The sequence below is a fragment of the Lissotriton helveticus genome, chromosome 7 (genome assembly GCF_964261635.1).
Source record: "Lissotriton helveticus chromosome 7, aLisHel1.1, whole genome shotgun sequence".
NCBI classification, from domain to species: domain Eukaryota; kingdom Metazoa; phylum Chordata; class Amphibia; order Caudata; family Salamandridae; genus Lissotriton; species Lissotriton helveticus.
This window is the reverse complement of record NC_136068.1, coordinates 402764938-402782258: the sequence shown is the minus strand read 5'-3', so window position 1 is coordinate 402782258 and position 17321 is coordinate 402764938. Positions and strand designations below refer to the sequence as shown.

At 46.8% G+C, this 17321-nt stretch overlaps 1 protein-coding gene across 7 annotated transcripts in view; it reads left to right on the top strand.

Annotated features, from left to right (window-relative positions):
- The first annotated feature begins 15006 nt into the window (after nt 1–15006).
- The window catches only part of LOC144768531 (uncharacterized), a 326174-nt gene continuing 323859 nt past the window's right edge, over nt 15007–17321 (top strand). For all 7 annotated transcript variants that reach the window (XM_078652280.1, XM_078652281.1, XM_078652283.1 and 4 more), the window contains exon 1: nt 15007–15585. The gene's annotated coding sequence lies outside the window, so the exon portion shown is untranslated. The remainder of the gene's footprint in view (nt 15586–17321) is intronic.

The following is a 17321-nucleotide window of genomic DNA, read 5'->3' as shown; positions in this document are numbered from 1 at the left end:
TTGCAACAAGCTGGTTTTTGAGTGCAGTGGAGTGCGTTCCAAAGGAAATGTCAGTGGAACAGTTCCTTTGGACTCGCAGGAACTGTCCAAACGGAAGATTGTCGCGCATGGACTTGGGATGGTGGCTGTCATATAACAACAGAGAGTTCCTGGACATAGGCTTCCTGTACAACTCGGATTCCAAACCCGTAGATGTGGCTTTAATCAGAAGATCCAGAAAGGCTAGTTTATCCACGCCAATCTCAATGGTGAAGCGTAGAAAGGCATTCCTGCTATTCAACCAGCCAAGGAAGTCTCGACAACTGTCTTCAGAGCCACGCCACACCACCAGGACGTCATCAATGTATCGTCTCCATGTTCTTATATGATCACGATAAGGATTGGACTCATTGAGGACAAACCTCTGTTCGAAATAATGCACGTAGAGATTAGCCAAGCTGGGGGCATAAACGCTCCCCATGCTTGTTCCAGACACTTGTAAGTAGATGTTATTTTCGAACTGGAAGAAGTTCTTCTTCATGGCTAGAGTAGCACAAGCCATGATAAAATGTGTCGGAGTAATGGTATCTATCTCAGTGGAGTCCAATAGTGAATGAATAACCTCCAGGGTTTCGTCCTGGGGTATAGAGGTGTATAATGCCTCTACATCAAACGAAACCAACAGGTCCGTGTTGATGTTGAAATCGAGATCAGGTAATATACGTAAGACATCGGTTGTGTCCTTAAGGTAAGTCGGCATGGTTTGGACCATCGGGCGTAGGAAGTGATCGACAAACGTGGACAAGGGTTCCAGAACGGACCCAATGCCCGAGATGATAGGTCTGCCGGGTGGTGGGCGTTTCTCCTTATGTACTTTAGGTAGTATATAGAAGTAGGGAGTCACCGGATGTTCAGTATTAAGGAAACGGGCCTCTGACTCCGTTACCCATCCTTCGCTCACTGCTTCCTCTGTCATGTTCCGAATCGTCCTTTGCAGATCTGCTGTGGGGTCTTGGTCCAGGAGGCGGTAAGATCTGACATCACTTAATTGGCGAAGGCACTCGGCCCTGTATGTCTCGGTGTCAAGAATGACGATTGCTCCCCCCTTATCGGCCGGCTTAATTGTTATAGATTCATCAGCCGACAAGGACTTGAGGGCTTGGTGCTCAGCCTTGGGGAGGTTGCAGAAGGTTTTATTGTCATGTTCAAAGAGCTCATCGATATCCCTTTCAATGGCCTGCTCAAAAGCCAGGACGTTTGCTGGCATTAGGTGAGTGGGGGGATTAAACGTCGATTTAGGTCTAAGTCCAGTGTTGGTCATAGTTTCATCTTGGGCCGGTATCTCTTTGTCCTTAAAGAAGAAGTGCAACCGCACTTTCCTAATGAATTTGGACAGTTCCACACGAGTTTCGAAATGTTCGTTCTTGTGTGTTGGAACGAAGCCCAGTCCTCTGTTAAGAGCCGTTTGCTCAATCTGGGTGAGTGTGCGACTACTCAGATTGATCACGATGTTGTCTCCGTTGGAGTCTGATCTTTGTTCTTGGCCGTGGCACTCCGTAGATTTTGAGTCGTACTCGTTGTCGGCGGAGAGTTGAAGTGTACTTGAGGTTGTGGTTGTGCTGGTGTTTGGGACTGCCCTCTCTTTCTGCCCCGTGACCTGCCACGGCCATACCCTAAAAAAGGCTGCCCATTAAAGTTGGTTTGGAAGGCTGGTGGGAAATTCGGAGGAAAGGGTCCCATGGGAGGTTGGAAGGGGATCTGTTGGTTGGGAGGAAAATTCGGAGGCCCATACTGCCACGGATGTGGTGGCCACCATTGTTGGGGACCCTGACTGTGTTGGTTGCCTCTCCACGATTGGTTGAAATTCCTTCTACCTCGACCTCTGTTAGGTCTAGATTGGTTGTCACTGCCCGAATCGCTACCTTTGGAACTGCCATCTGAGTCAGAAGTACCATAGTTGGAGCTAGTTTTGCGGCTATTAGAGTTGTATACTGGTGGAATATATGAATTGCTGGTGTAAGGATACACTCTTTCGAGTTGAAACTTCTCAAGATCTTTCTTAAATTTCTCCATTTTGGTAAATAGGATATGGTCTTTGTAATCACTATTACTTTTGTCAGACTCCTCCTTTTTCTTCCGAAAGATTTTATCTGAGAGGGTAGTTTTAATTTTAGATTCGGTGATCTGTATTTCAATCAGAATAGCATCAGCTGCTGATTTGGAAGTCTTGATAATCAAGATCAGCCAGTCCCTCGTGCAGCGCCAGGCTATCATCGCCCAATTTTTCAGAAACTCTTTGTCATTTAAAAATAGTCTGGGGACATTAGTAACTATGAGCCCAGTAGGGGCGCAATCCTTGCGTAGGTACTGGGCCATGATGGTTCCATGTAGAGATGTTCTGGTCATGGACTTCTTTAGGGCTAACAGCTTTCCCCATTCCTCCTCACTAGTCACAACTGTTTGGGGTGTGACGTCTAATAAATCCGGGAAATCGGCTAAGGCCAATTGAAGGTCTGCGTCATCAAATGACAGACCATGATTCTCCGCCATCATAGCCGCACTACGTGTGCTCAAAGAGACACAAAATACAGGCACTATATAGAGCAAAAAACCACCCACTTGAGGGTGGAGAAAGTGTAGTCTATTTAAGATCCAAACACTTAGACAAACAAAGGGTCCGCAGTCAGGCGACTGCTCATAAACATTCAAAACACATACAGTAAGGGGGGACCCATGGGCAGTTTAATGACCAGCTCTGAATACAAGCCCAACTAACAGTATTCACAACAGAGTACCAGAGGGTCAATAAAAAGACAGGCTAGTTAGTGAAGACAGAACGGGTGTAGCGCTCCCACTATCCATATGATTTCGGGGTAAATGCTAAAGAACATATATATGTGTATATATGTATATATCTCTATGCCAGATGACGTGACACCCACCGCCATACACTACCTGGCTTTACATTACCTGGCTTTGCACACTTGATATTTGGGTCCAATTAAAACACATTTTGCAACATCAGATACATGCATTTGATGCTAAAATGGCTATGACATTACTCCTCATCATATGCTAACATCTTACTATAAGTAGTGCTCTCATTGATTAAATTCAGGCTCTACACGGTGAAGGATTCTTGACTTTGAATTTATTCACCTCCCTTTTTTATAGAGCGGTGCTTCACCAGTCCTGAGCCGCAGCCAGGCGAGGTGAGGTGTTTATCTCTTACTGATCAGGTAAGGGGTACCCTGTGAGACTTGAAATATTTCATTCATCACGTTTTCATTTACACTTGGTCAGTGTGCCTTTTTAAGAGTTCAGGTTCTGGACTACACCTATGTGGATAAATTTGCACGAGGTGTATTAGATAGGCTTGTTGTAGACAGCTATGGGGAGATTAGCTCACGCCATGCTTTGTATTTTCAGCCCGCCGCTGAGTGTAAGAAGAGGTCTGGAACAGACACAACCTGGAGGTTCAGGTGACTTTTCTGTGTCGTTCCTACACTACCTTTTACTCTTTTACTTGTCTGTCACGTTGGGTTTGTTTTGTTTGCAGTAGCTGTAACTAATAGGTCCTGAAGAAAGCAAGGCTAATAGCCAGGTTTGCTGAAACATGTCGACCACGTCACACCACTAGGCAGGTTATAATTTCACCCTGTCTGAGCTATTTTTTAACATTGGTGCTAGGAGTTAAACCCTAATAAATTAATTATTGCTCCTTAAACCAATTTTATTCACCCCTATTCTTTTCCTGGTTTTTCTTGCACTGCACTATAGATTTCTCTTCAACCCCATCAGCTACCGTACCAACACATATGGTTTGCACCATAATACCAACACATACAGACTTACAGGAAGATCTCTTCTTTCTGTCAATACACCGAGATCTGGTACAGTGTTGGTCCTCGGGGCCCCAAATGATGAAGGGCGGTTCCGAGTGGTGACTGATGGGAGCCAGAGACCAGATACTTATTTTGATCTGGCATAGAGATATATACATATATACACATATATATGTTCTTTAGCATTTACCCCGAAATCATATGGATAGTGGGAGCGCTACACCCGTTCTGTCTTCACTAACTAGCCTGTCTTTTTATTGACCCTCTGGTACTCTGTTGTGAATACTGTTAGTTGGGCTTGTATTCAGAGCTGGTCATTAAACTGCCCATGGGTCCCCCCTTACTGTATGTGTTTTGAATGTTTATGAGCAGTCGCCTGACTGCGGACCCTTTGTTTGTCTAAGTGTTTGGATCTTAAATAGACTACACTTTCTCCACCCTCAAGTGGGTGGTTTTTTGCTCTATATAGTGCCTGTATTTTGTGTCTCTTTGAGCACACGTAGTGCGGCTATGATGGCGGAGAATCATGGTCTGTCATTTGATGACGCAGACCTTCAATTGGCCTTAGCCGATTTCCCGGATTTATTAGACGTCACACCCCAAACAGTTGTGACTAGTGAGGAGGAATGGGGAAAGCTGTTAGCCCTAAAGAAGTCCATGACCAGAACATCTCTACATGGAACCATCATGGCCCAGTACCTACGCAAGGATTGCGCCCCTACTGGGCTCATAGTTACTAATGTCCCCAGACTATTTTTAAATGACAAAGAGTTTCTGAAAAATTGGGCGATGATAGCCTGGCGCTGCACGAGGGACTGGCTGATCTTGATTATCAAGACTTCCAAATCAGCAGCTGATGCTATTCTGATTGAAATACAGATCACCGAATCTAAAATTAAAACTACCCTCTCAGATAAAATCTTTCGGAAGAAAAAGGAGGAGTCTGACAAAAGTAATAGTGATTACAAAGACCATATCCTATTTACCAAAATGGAGAAATTTAAGAAAGATCTTGAGAAGTTTCAACTCGAAAGAGTGTATCCTTACACCAGCAATTCATATATTCCACCAGTATACAACTCTAATAGCCGCAAAACTAGCTCCAACTATGGTACTTCTGACTCAGATGGCAGTTCCAAAGGTAGCGATTCGGGCAGTGACAACCAATCTAGACCTAACAGAGGTCGAGGTAGAAGGAATTTCAACCAATCGTGGAGAGGCAACCAACACAGTCAGGGTCCCCAACAATGGTGGCCACCACATCCGTGGCAGTATGGGCCTCCGAATTTTCCTCCCAACCAACAGATCCCCTTCCAACCTCCCATGGGACCCTTTCCTCCGAATTTCCCACCAGCCTTCCAAACCAACTTTAATGGGCAGCCTTTTTTAGGGTATGGCCGTGGCAGGTCACGGGGCAGAAAGAGAGGGCAGTCCCAAACACCAGCACAACCACAACCTCAAGTACACTTCAACTCTCCGCCGACAACGAGTACGACTCGAAATCTACGGAGTGCCACGGCCAAGAACAAAGATCAGACTCCAACGGAGACAACATCGTGATCAATCTGAGTAGTCGCACACTCACCCAGATTGAGCAAACGGCTCTTAACAGAGGACTGGGCTTCGTTCCAACACACAAGAACGAACATTTCGAAACTCGTGTGGAACTGTCCAAATTCATTAGGAAAGTGCGGTTGCACTTCTTCTTTAAGGACAAAGAGATACCGGCCCAAGATGAAACTATGACCAACACTGGACTTAGACCTAAATCGACGTTTAATCCCCCCACTCACCTAATGCCAGCAAACGTCCTGGCTTTTGAGCAGGCCATTGAAAGGGATATCGATGAGCTCTTTGAACATGACAATAAAACCTTCTGCAACCTCCCCAAGGCTGAGCACCAAGCCCTCAAGTCCTTGTCGGCTGATGAATCTATAACAATTAAGCCGGCCGATAAGGGGGGAGCAATCGTCATTCTTGACACCGAGACATACAGGGCCGAGTGCCTTCGCCAATTAAGTGATGTCAGATCTTACCGCCTCCTGGACCAAGACCCCACAGCAGATCTGCAAAGGACGATTCGGAACATGACAGAGGAAGCAGTGAGCGAAGGATGGGTAACGGAGTCAGAGGCCCGTTTCCTTAATACTGAACATCCGGTGACTCCCTACTTCTATATACTACCTAAAGTACATAAGGAGAAACGCCCACCACCCGGCAGACCTATCATCTCGGGCATTGGGTCCGTTCTGGAACCCTTGTCCACGTTTGTCGATCACTTCCTACGCCCGATGGTCCAAACCATGCCGACTTACCTTAAGGACACAACCGATGTCTTACGTATATTACCTGATCTCGATTTCAACATCAACACGGACCTGTTGGTTTCGTTTGATGTAGAGGCATTATACACCTCTATACCCCAGGACGAAACCCTGGAGGTTATTCATTCACTATTGGACTCCACTGAGATAGATACCATTACTCCGACACATTTTATCATGGCTTGTGCTACTCTAGCCATGAAGAAGAACTTCTTCCAGTTCGAAAATAACATCTACTTACAAGTGTCTGGAACAAGCATGGGGAGCGTTTATGCCCCCAGCTTGGCTAATCTCTACGTGCATTATTTCGAACAGAGGTTTGTCCTCAATGAGTCCAATCCTTATCGTGATCATATAAGAACATGGAGACGATACATTGATGACGTCCTGGTGGTGTGGCGTGGCTCTGAAGACAGTTGTCGAGACTTCCTTGGCTGGTTGAATAGCAGGAATGCCTTTCTACGCTTCACCATTGAGATTGGCGTGGATAAACTAGCCTTTCTGGATCTTCTGATTAAAGCCACATCTACGGGTTTGGAATCCGAGTTGTACAGGAAGCCTATGTCCAGGAACTCTCTGTTGTTATATGACAGCCACCATCCCAAGTCCATGCGCGACAATCTTCCGTTTGGACAGTTCCTGCGAGTCCAAAGGAACTGTTCCACTGACATTTCCTTTGGAACGCACTCCACTGCACTCAAAAACCAGCTTGTTGCAAGGAAATATCCACCCCGCTTGGTCAACCGAGCTTTAAAACGTGCTAAGAACAACAACAGGGAAGCACTGTTAGAACCTACTACCCCTAAAGCACCCCTTGAGAGGCTAACCTTTGTACACACCTTTGGCACACTATCCCATAATATCAAGAAAGCGGTTAAGAAACGCTGGCCCATCTTGAACTCAGGCCCTCATTCTATTCCACAACCACTGTTCTCCTTCAAAAGGGGTCCCAATCTGCGGGATAGGATGGTACACACCAGACCCCTCGGTGAGACGCCAAGAGCTGTAGGCACCCTTTGGGATCTACCTCCTGTGACCGGCCACCACCCCTGTGGCACTTGCCAATCATGTGCCCAAACTTCCAGGACAAATGAGATAGACATCGGGACTTCCAAACCCTGGAAACAACTAAAGTTCACGAATTGTAATAGTGACAAATTAATTTATCTCATAACCTGTCCGTGTCAACTCAGGTATGTCGGGATGACCACCCGCAAAATAAAGGTGCGGCTATCTGAGCACAGAAGTACTATTAACTGCAGGCGACAGGCCACCAAACTCACCAATCATTTCATCACGCAGAATCATACACCCACGTCCTTTAAGTGGACAGTTTTGGAGAAACCATTCATTCCGTCTCATATCACCAATGTGAGCGATTTCTTACACAAGAAGGAACAGAAATGGGTGCTGAAGTTGGGGACCGACCGAACGGGGCTGAATGATGATATCCCCTGGTCCTCGTTTTGAGTCTTTCCAGTATGGTGTACCCGACTCAGTATAGTGTTATGTGTCCATTCAGTATAGTGATCTAACAGTATCTAAGGTGCCCTCATGGCTATTCTTTGCCTATGCTTGTTTTTCTTAAAGCCCTAATGACACTCGTCTCATCCCAAAGTTACTATCTCAATGTAGTGATTAGACTTAGTCATAGGTGCCCTCATGGCCATTATATACTGTTTTATGCCACTGCTTGTTTTTTTAAAGTTTTTTTAAGGTTTTTTTTAAAGTTTTTTTAATGTTTTTTTAAGGTTTTTTTTAATGTTTTTTTAAGGTTTTTTTAAGGCCCTTTTTGACACTTGTGTCATTCAATAGATAACATTCTAGATGACTGTGCATCACGTCAGATTCTGCAAAGTGCAACCACCGGGAGTGTCTTGATCGTTTTCTGACATAGATCGCGCAAAGCGGTGGGCACTCTGTCAATTGTCATTAACTGTTGCGCTCTATCCAGAGCTTTTTGTTATTATTGTCCTTGACTGGGCATACTATTGGTTACCTAGCCGGGACGTAGCCCCAATCAGGGGCTCCGTTCCTTTGCTGACGCGTGACGCTCTGTTTGGCGCGTCACGTGAGCTGAACGGACCAATGAGTCAACACGCTACATAATCATGGTGTAAACATCCCGCCGGTACCTCCCCAGACGGCACAGATGCCGCGAGGAAGTACCGACGGATAGGTGAGTGCGCGCTACGCTCCCTGGCAATAGCGCGCAGTTCTGAGCCTCAGCATAGAGTCCTTAACTGACAAGCAGATAGAAAACGGGTCTTCTGGGTCTTTTGTTGTCCCACGCGCTCACAGCCCTGTAATGGTTGGGGAATGTGTTACTGCTGCAAGTAACATTTGAACCTGGCGGGTCGTACGCTGTGATACGAGCGTTTCTGGCATTTGAGTCCTGCAACACTGGGCATATTCTATAATCTAGCGGTGACGTGACACCCACCGCCATACACTACCTGGCTTTACATTACCTGGCTTTGCACACTTGATATTTGGGTCCAATTAAAACACATTTTGCAACATCAGATACATGCATTTGATGCTAAAATGGCTATGACATTACTCCTCATCATATGCTAACATCTTACTATAAGTAGTGCTCTCATTGATTAAATTCAGGCTCTACACGGTGAAGGATTCTTGACTTTGAATTTATTCACCTCCCTTTTTTATAGAGCGGTGCTTCACCAGTCCTGAGCCGCAGCCAGGCGAGGTGAGGTGTTTATCTCTTACTGATCAGGTAAGGGGTACCCTGTGAGACTTGAAATATTTCATTCATCACGTTTTCATTTACACTTGGTCAGTGTGCCTTTTTAAGAGTTCAGGTTCTGGACTACACCTATGTGGATAAATTTGCACGAGGTGTATTAGATAGGCTTGTTGTAGACAGCTATGGGGAGATTAGCTCACGCCATGCTTTGTATTTTCAGCCCGCCGCTGAGTGTAAGAAGAGGTCTGGAACAGACACAACCTGGAGGTTCAGGTGACTTTTCTGTGTCGTTCCTACACTACCTTTTACTCTTTTACTTGTCTGTCACGTTGGGTTTGTTTTGTTTGCAGTAGCTGTAACTAATAGGTCCTGAAGAAAGCAAGGCTAATAGCCAGGTTTGCTGAAACATGTCGACCACGTCACACCACTAGGCAGGTTATAATTTCACCCTGTCTGAGCTATTTTTTAACATTGGTGCTAGGAGTTAAACCCTAATAAATTAATTATTGCTCCTTAAACCAATTTTATTCACCCCTATTCTTTTCCTGGTTTTTCTTGCACTGCACTATAGATTTCTCTTCAACCCCATCAGCTACCTTACCAACACATATGGTTTGCACCATAATACCAACACATACAGACTTACAGGAAGATCTCTTCTTTCTGTCAATACACCGAGATCTGGTACAGTGTTGGTCCTCGGGGCCCCAAATGATGAAGGGCGGTTCCGAGTGGTGACTGATGGGAGCCAGAGACCAGATACTTATTTTGATCTGGCATAGAGATATATACATATATACACATATATATGTTCTTTAGCATTTACCCCGAAATCATATGGATAGTGGGAGCGCTACACCCGTTCTGTCTTCACTAACTAGCCTGTCTTTTTATTGACCCTCTGGTACTCTGTTGTGAATACAGTCAACACAAAACCATCCTGCAGCTACGTAGAATAGGACAAAATCCAAGAAGACATTTTTGATGCCCTTTCCTCCTAATAGAGTACCCGGGTAGCGGGGAAGAAGGACCACTCATGTCCCTTGGTCCCTGGTAGATTTTGTTAACATCATGAAATTGGCCCCAACATTTGGAGGAGAGAGGAGGGCAGGCATGGACGGGGGGTGAGTGTGTTGGGAAGGGAAGAGGGTATGAAATCCTCTTGGACGTTCATGTTTTAAATTTGCTTAATTGGGACATTAGGGCTTCCTGTTTTCATTCAAATAACGCTGTCCAATAATGCAAACATTAGGCCAGCCTGAAAGGTGCCAGCTGCTCTGTGAATAATGTTTAGCAAACTTTCCCAAATGTAAAATTTGTGATACATGATAAACCCACCTCATATCTTCTTGGTGCTGAGGCCTGCAGGGAAGCCCGGAAAATCTCTGAATTCCCTGCTTACCTCCTAAACTCTCGCAAGTTTGTCAATTGATGCCGCTGGTATTTCTAACACTAACATCCCCCACCACATCACTGATGCTATGTCTTTTGGTTTATGACTTATTACTGGACAACATGCCTTCATATTGGGACCAACCTTATCTGTAAACCATTTATGTCGAGATTTGTCAAAGGGAATGGAGAGTCAAACAAAACAGTTATGATGCAAACGAGTTTGAATAATTCCTTAGTCAAATTCCTTCTTGCCTATGAGGTAAAGATACAAATGATGTAGGGTACATGCTCTCTATGGAACCCATTAAAATCAATTGCCTTCATTTCACAGTACCCTTTGCACCCGGAAGCTGAAGCTGGGATTTGACCGGCCATCTTCGGCTTAATCAAGCAAGGAGTGATAGTGCCGTCTGTGAGCCTTTGCTATTTGCCCATTCTTCCAATAAATAATGCAAATAAGAACAATTGCAACAAATTTGAACAGGATATGAGGGCAGTGAACATTTTTGTATCACTCATTTTTCCTGTAGTGCCCAATCTGGAAATAATCACAATCCTCATCAAGGTGAACCCTCCAAATCACTAAATTAACCTAAGCTTATCCCCCTCATAGCTATGGCACAGAGCAGACAGGGCAATTTAGAAAGTATTTAAGCAGTACCAAAACAGTGATAAAGTCAAAAGGCAAAACAATCAAAATCCCAAACTGAATGAGATAAATAGAGTAAAATGTAATAAACAAAAGTACACAGAAATTACACAAATTTAATGAGGGGAACCAGAAATATTAATTTTTAAAGATTTGAATAGAAATATAGCCAAAACCACAAAGCACCAATGCTAGTCAATGGTCGTTGTAGACCCATAACGAGGCGCAATTTGAGACTGACCACAATGAACGAATACACCAGCCAGGTCGTCCCGGTCGAAGATATTACCTTCCATCTTAGTTTTTAAAGTCCCGGTCCCCCGCAGGAGTACCTCTAGACCTCCAGAACTTCAGGGGAGGCTCTTAGAGACTTCCAGCGGGTCACCTAGAAGCCAACTGTGAGGTCCAGTCCAGGTCCAGTTGCACTGGTTAGCAAGGCACTTCCAGAAAAAGGCCTCTTTTAGCTTTTTGTCTCCCTGTAGCCACACAGGAGGTCAGCCAACTGACCCTTGGAGTCTACTTCTTTGTCCAGAATACAAGAGGGAGCAGGTCCAGTACGCCAGGGCTCCTCTCAGGACACAGATAGCAGGTCCAGTCCTCTTCTGATCTTAGGCAGGTCGAGAAAGTATTTGGAAGAGGATGCCTGGAGGTGTCACATTTATTCCTGGAAACAGCTAGGGGTTGGGGTCACTCCTGGGCATGCCCTAGCAGGTTAAAAGTTTCTGAGGCCAGCCCTACCTACTTTAGGTATTTTCAAGGCAAAAGTCCTTGTCACAATCAACATGAGCTCTGAGGTCTGGGAGTGTGTTGGGGGTGTATTATGATAACCCTAGCGCCCTCCAACATCCAAAACTCAAATCCACTTTGGGGAAGGGACCAAGATGGTGACCATATAAGTCATGCACAGTCCTCCTCTATTCCCCCAGGACACCAGCAAGGCACATAGCAGGGATCTGGAGCCCCCATAGCCGCAGACTGGTGGTCAAAACCCCTCTGGGAGCACAAACAAGAGCCAGGTAGTGTGAGCAGCAGCAACAGGCATTGGAGTACGGCAGATCGGAATGCAGCTCCGAGCTGTGAGTGAGACAAGATGGCACCCCCGCCTTGACTCTGGGCCGCGTCGCACCAAGGGGCACAGCAGCGAGTCGTGACACCACACTGAGGGGCACAGCAGTGAGCAGTGAGCCATGGCACTGCACTGAGGGGCACAGCAGTGAGTCACGGAAGGGCGCTGCTCGGCAGGAGGCAGGTAGCCTCAACAGAGAAAACCTGACAACTGTCCGAGGGCTGCCAGGGGCAGCCGGTGAGTGACAGCTCACATCCACAGCAATACCAGTACCAGGAAATTACCTCCATGCTGCAGAGGCCTGCAGATGCACTGTCCCCTATGTACTGACACCAGTGTGAGGGCAGGATGCTTGTTTCCGGTCCAGGGAAGATATGGCTTGCCAGTTCAGGCTGGACTGTTTCCATGAGGCTCAGGGTCAGACTGGTTTGCATATGGCCATGTCTGAACTGGGGTGGTGAAATGAGCTAGAGAATGATGAAGGATTAAACCCAGATCAGTTGACTGGGGTGAGTGTTTGATTGGCTCAAGCGTTCCGTCCATCATCCCCTTTGGTATTACCAGTGTGAGGGCAAGCTGGGGCCGAGGATCCAACAGACATACACTTGCTCCCGGGTCAGCCCTCCGGTAATGAGCTGGATCACCTCAGACTGGCAATACTATAACCACCAACCTAATGCACACATAGTGTCCCGCTGAAGAAACACCACAGGGACCCACGAAAGAGTCCCACTTGTAGTGCGTTGGAGTGTACACTTAGGAGCCATGAAGTGGAGATGCAGAAGACCAGGCCTGCAATAACCATGGACCAAATGCGCCGGTGGGCAAGGGGACTGTGGTGGACTCCCGTCGGGTTCCCTGGAGCCATATGGAGATTAGTTACCATAACGTCCCGTAATGCAGACGGAGAAGGCCCACATAGAGAGTGTCCTCTTGTTGCCAACTATGCCTTATTTCTGCTGTATATCCCCCAACATGGCGTCCTCCAAACATAAGAAATATAAGAAAGATCACAGCTTGCGCGACATGCTTAGGCCCTCAGTGAATTCTTCATCTTCATCAAAGGAGGCCAGCTCAAACAGCATGAACAGCCAGAGGTGAACCTGAGCGAGAAGAAGTGCTGGTTACGAGGATGTTTATGGCATCTCTCTTCTACTCCCTCATATCCGAATTACAGACAGTGAAAAGCAACCTGTCCCAATAACTCAGACAGAGCAAACAGAATCTCAGAACACTGGGCAACAGGGTATCCTCCCTGGAAGACAATGCAGTTTCCAGAGGAGACGAGAATGAAGCTATGCAGCAAGAAATACTTCATCTCCGGCAATGGCAAGTTGACTTCTAAGCACGCACACAGGACCTGGAAACTCATTCACACCGAACAACATTAGAATATGTGGCGTCCCAACTAATACAGAAAAAACGGACTTGTGACAATTTTTTCAAACCTCATTAAAGCAAATTTGGGGGAGTGATACTGACCAGTCTGTTCAACAAGATAGAGTGTGCAGAGAGAGCCACCCTGGGGTACAAACACTATCAATCAGACAAAGTATCTGCCACTCATGCATGGTCTTGTGACTGCCACCTGAGTAAGAGTGCCTGGGGGATGCGGGTGCGTCTGTCTTTTGTCTTGAACTGTGGAATCCTCCCACACCCCAGTCTGGGCATTGCTCTTAGACATGAATTGGAACTCATCTTTGACGTTGGAATTGTTTGGGGTTACAGTTTATGGTAAGTTCTTGGTTTTCTCTGGGGTACACTCTTGTACATGACATTCCAAACTTTCCTGGCAATAGTGTTGGTGGTGCAACCATCCATGTTGCACCACCAACACATTGCTACGCGAGCAGCCCCTGCCTGCTTGTCATCGCAGCTCATCCAGAGATCACCAAGACTGACTCTGATGTATGTCCCATATGTCCCCGACCTATAAGTACTCAGCCTCAACATTGCAGGCTTGAATTACCCAACCAAAGGGCTGTGATTTTGTCTCTCCTGGAATACATTGGGTGCAATATCTGTCTCCTTCAGGAGACACACTTTCATATGAAAGACAAACCATGGATGAAATCACGCTGGTTTCCCCATCAGCTGTGGCCATCCAGGTCAGCAAAGAGGGAAAGGGGTGGCCATCCTACTTTTCCAAATTTTCAGAAAGACAGTTCTCAACAAGATAACATAATCCAAGGGAAGCCCTCTAGCCTATTGTATACAGGTGGATAGCCTCTCCTTAACGTTGGCTTCAATGTATGCACCCAACGATCAACAGGAGAGCTTCATCACAGTTGCTCTAGTGGAGGTCCTACGGACCCCAGATGCAGCCATTCTGGTGGGTGGAACCACAATCTGGTTATGAATCACAACTTAGACATGTCAGGTTAACGTTATGGCCAAAGAGGATCCTTCTCCCCAGGAAGCCTGACCTGACTTAGCGACGGTGGTCTTGATGACCTCTGGAGAAGACGACACGCAGATGTTAGAGACTACACAAACTATTAAGCAGCCCACCAAACCTATGTGTGCATACTTGTTCCTGGGCATCCATGTGCTACAGACCCTCACTCACAGCATGAGTATAGAACCTGTGTCTCGGTCAGACCATGCATCGATAACCATAACCCTTAGAGTACAACAGGACAGCAAGGTTCCAGGCACGGAGATAACATTAGGAGGGCCGGCCCTAGGCATGTGCAAAGTGTGCACCTGCACAGGGCCGCCAAACCCCAGGGGCCGCCACGACGAGGATCGGATCGGAAGGATCACTGGAGTGGCGGCCCCCTGGCAGGATTTGGCGGCCTCCGGGCAATGGCTGTCACGCCTATGCTGGGTGTCTGATTTGTCACAGGCTCTAAAAGTGAGAGCCTGTGGTAGCACTGCCTGGCTGTGGCTTACACACGTTGCTCCAGCAGGATTGAGGATCGCAGCTGCGCTAACGCAGCATTAGCACAACTGCAACAATGTTTCAACATTACAACTGCCGCGGCGCAGCTCTTCCTGTCAACCTGACGTCATTGTGGGGGGACGTCACATCCTGCTTGCTGCCTGTGCGCCAGGAGAATTCGTTTTGGGTGTTAGAAATAAAGACGGCTGGCTAGTTTGTGGGCAGCGCGGCACGTAATCGTGCACATAATCATGCCTGGAGGGAGCACTGCAGTTAATCACAGTGGCGGCCGTGGGCTCGCACCGGTCCGGACCACCTCGTGGCTGCATACCAGCTGTTGTTACTAACCCCTACCCACCTTCCCTGAATTCAGTATTTTACCGCAGCAGACGGATTTAGTAGATCAGAGGCCGCCAAGACAGACCGTCTGTCACTGGATGCCCCCACCTCCATGGGGCACACAAGCATGACAGGACTGCGGGCAGGCCTGGATGTTATCACAGGAGGCGGGCCGGGCGGCAAACTCTAATTGCCACGGCCTCCGCAGTAGCTCGCGGCCTAAGCCTGCCTTCAGCCAGCCTTGCAGACCAAAGTTGCGGCCTGCAAATATGGAGCGCAGCGAGAAAGTTCAGCATTTGGTTAAAAGGGTTTAGGAGCACGGCAACTAATCTTCTGCTTCTGAAGGTGTCCAGGGTCGTTAGCGGGCACTTGACATGAAGCATACCTGGATGACGTAAGAGAATTTCTTCACAAGTAGTTAATATTGTAATGTGGATACTGAGATGTGCTAACCTTGAGCTTTACGAGGAAAATGCTGGTGTTTTGCTTGAATAGGTGCCAAGTACAGTGGCTGTTTTCTAAATTAATTTAAAGCAAGTTCTGTATTATATTTAGCGTTTCAGCTTTTGAATTCACAATCCCGAAGCACTATAGCACTTAAAATGCTAACCTGCATTAGTGTTGTTGAGTGATATAAATGGAAAGCAATTCTTACTAGATAAATGTGGAAGAAACGATTTAAAACAGTCCTTGTTATGTTCTTATGCCCCGGAAACAGCTATAGCCCTGCATCAACCCACAGACCTGCAGGTACCAGAACTCACTCTTTTAAGATCTGCTTAGAGTTTCTCGTTGTTCAAATGGTTGTAATTGTTTATATATATATATGTGTCCTTCGTCTTAATTGTTTGATTTTGCTCGAGAGACAGTGTGTGTCACTAATAGTCGTTGAAATGTCACTTATAATTGCACCAAAATTATATAAATGTCACACATAGCAATCTGAAACCTTGGCAGCTATGTTCGTTTTTGTGGAGAGAGTATCTTCTGATCTAATCACAGTATCAATGCAGGCCCACGCTGCAGCCGGCTTCCTTATTTGATCCAGGGCCGAGACGGCAGATAGAGGTGGTCTGCTCCCAGACTCCTAGGCGCGAGACCCCGGGGAGTTCAGGGCAGTGAATTTATTTAGACAGAGGGTCACTGAGAGCCAATGAGACACTGGTATGAACTGCCCACCATGTGCTTACTTCTGTTCAAAACAGAGGTCTGGTCACGGGAGCCCTGATTCCACCCAGGTATGTTTAATGTAGGGCAGGAATAACTTCATTTATTTTGGGCTCTGCGGGAACACCCGATATTTAAAGTGGTGCTTGTGCTACCAGCGTTGCTCATCGAACTCTTTCTGTGCGCATAATGCAGTCTCATTCCTTTACGTGTCGGTTCTCCTTACCCATCCCAGAGTTTCGTCTATTTTGCAGAATATCCACAAATCCATCATGCATTTTCATGCCCTGGTAGAGCTGAGCTTCTAAAAGGGCAGTAGTCTTAAGTATATGTATTCATTTTTTGCCTAGCCCAAAACACTACTTCCAAGAATATCTGCTGCATTAAATCATTACAGGGTCGGTTCAAGGATTCTGGGGGCCCTGGGCAGAAAGCAAATTTGCGAAGCCCCTATAATTTAAACAGACATCCACATTCAGGGCTGCCTGCATCTCAATAGATGCCCCAGCTCTTCTAGCTGCAGCCCCTCCCTCTCCTTAAGTGCCTCTTAACAGCTCATAAAGGGCTGGCGGTGTGAGGGTTGGTTATCTGCAGAAAGTGTTAATACTGCCAGGGAGCTAAACAGGGGGACAATAGCCATCCCGCTGTGCCACCGCGCTTGTGGGGGGGTGGAGGCCTAGTTGCTAGACACACCGGAGGAAAGTGTTCTCTTGCAACTGGGACTACCCTTACCCCAGTGCCGACGTATTATTATTAAAACAACTTCCTGAGCTCCGCCCCGTCCGGACCCCCTCTTCCGGGGCCCCCACCTACGCTCCCTGCACAGGGCCACCATGAGCCCAGAGCCGGCCCAGACCTCACTCCCTACATTGTGGGAGGCGCTGAAAGTGGTGGTTAGAGGGGAGCTGATAGTTATTTCAGCTAACAAAAACAGGATCAAACGAGACAACCAAACTCAACTGG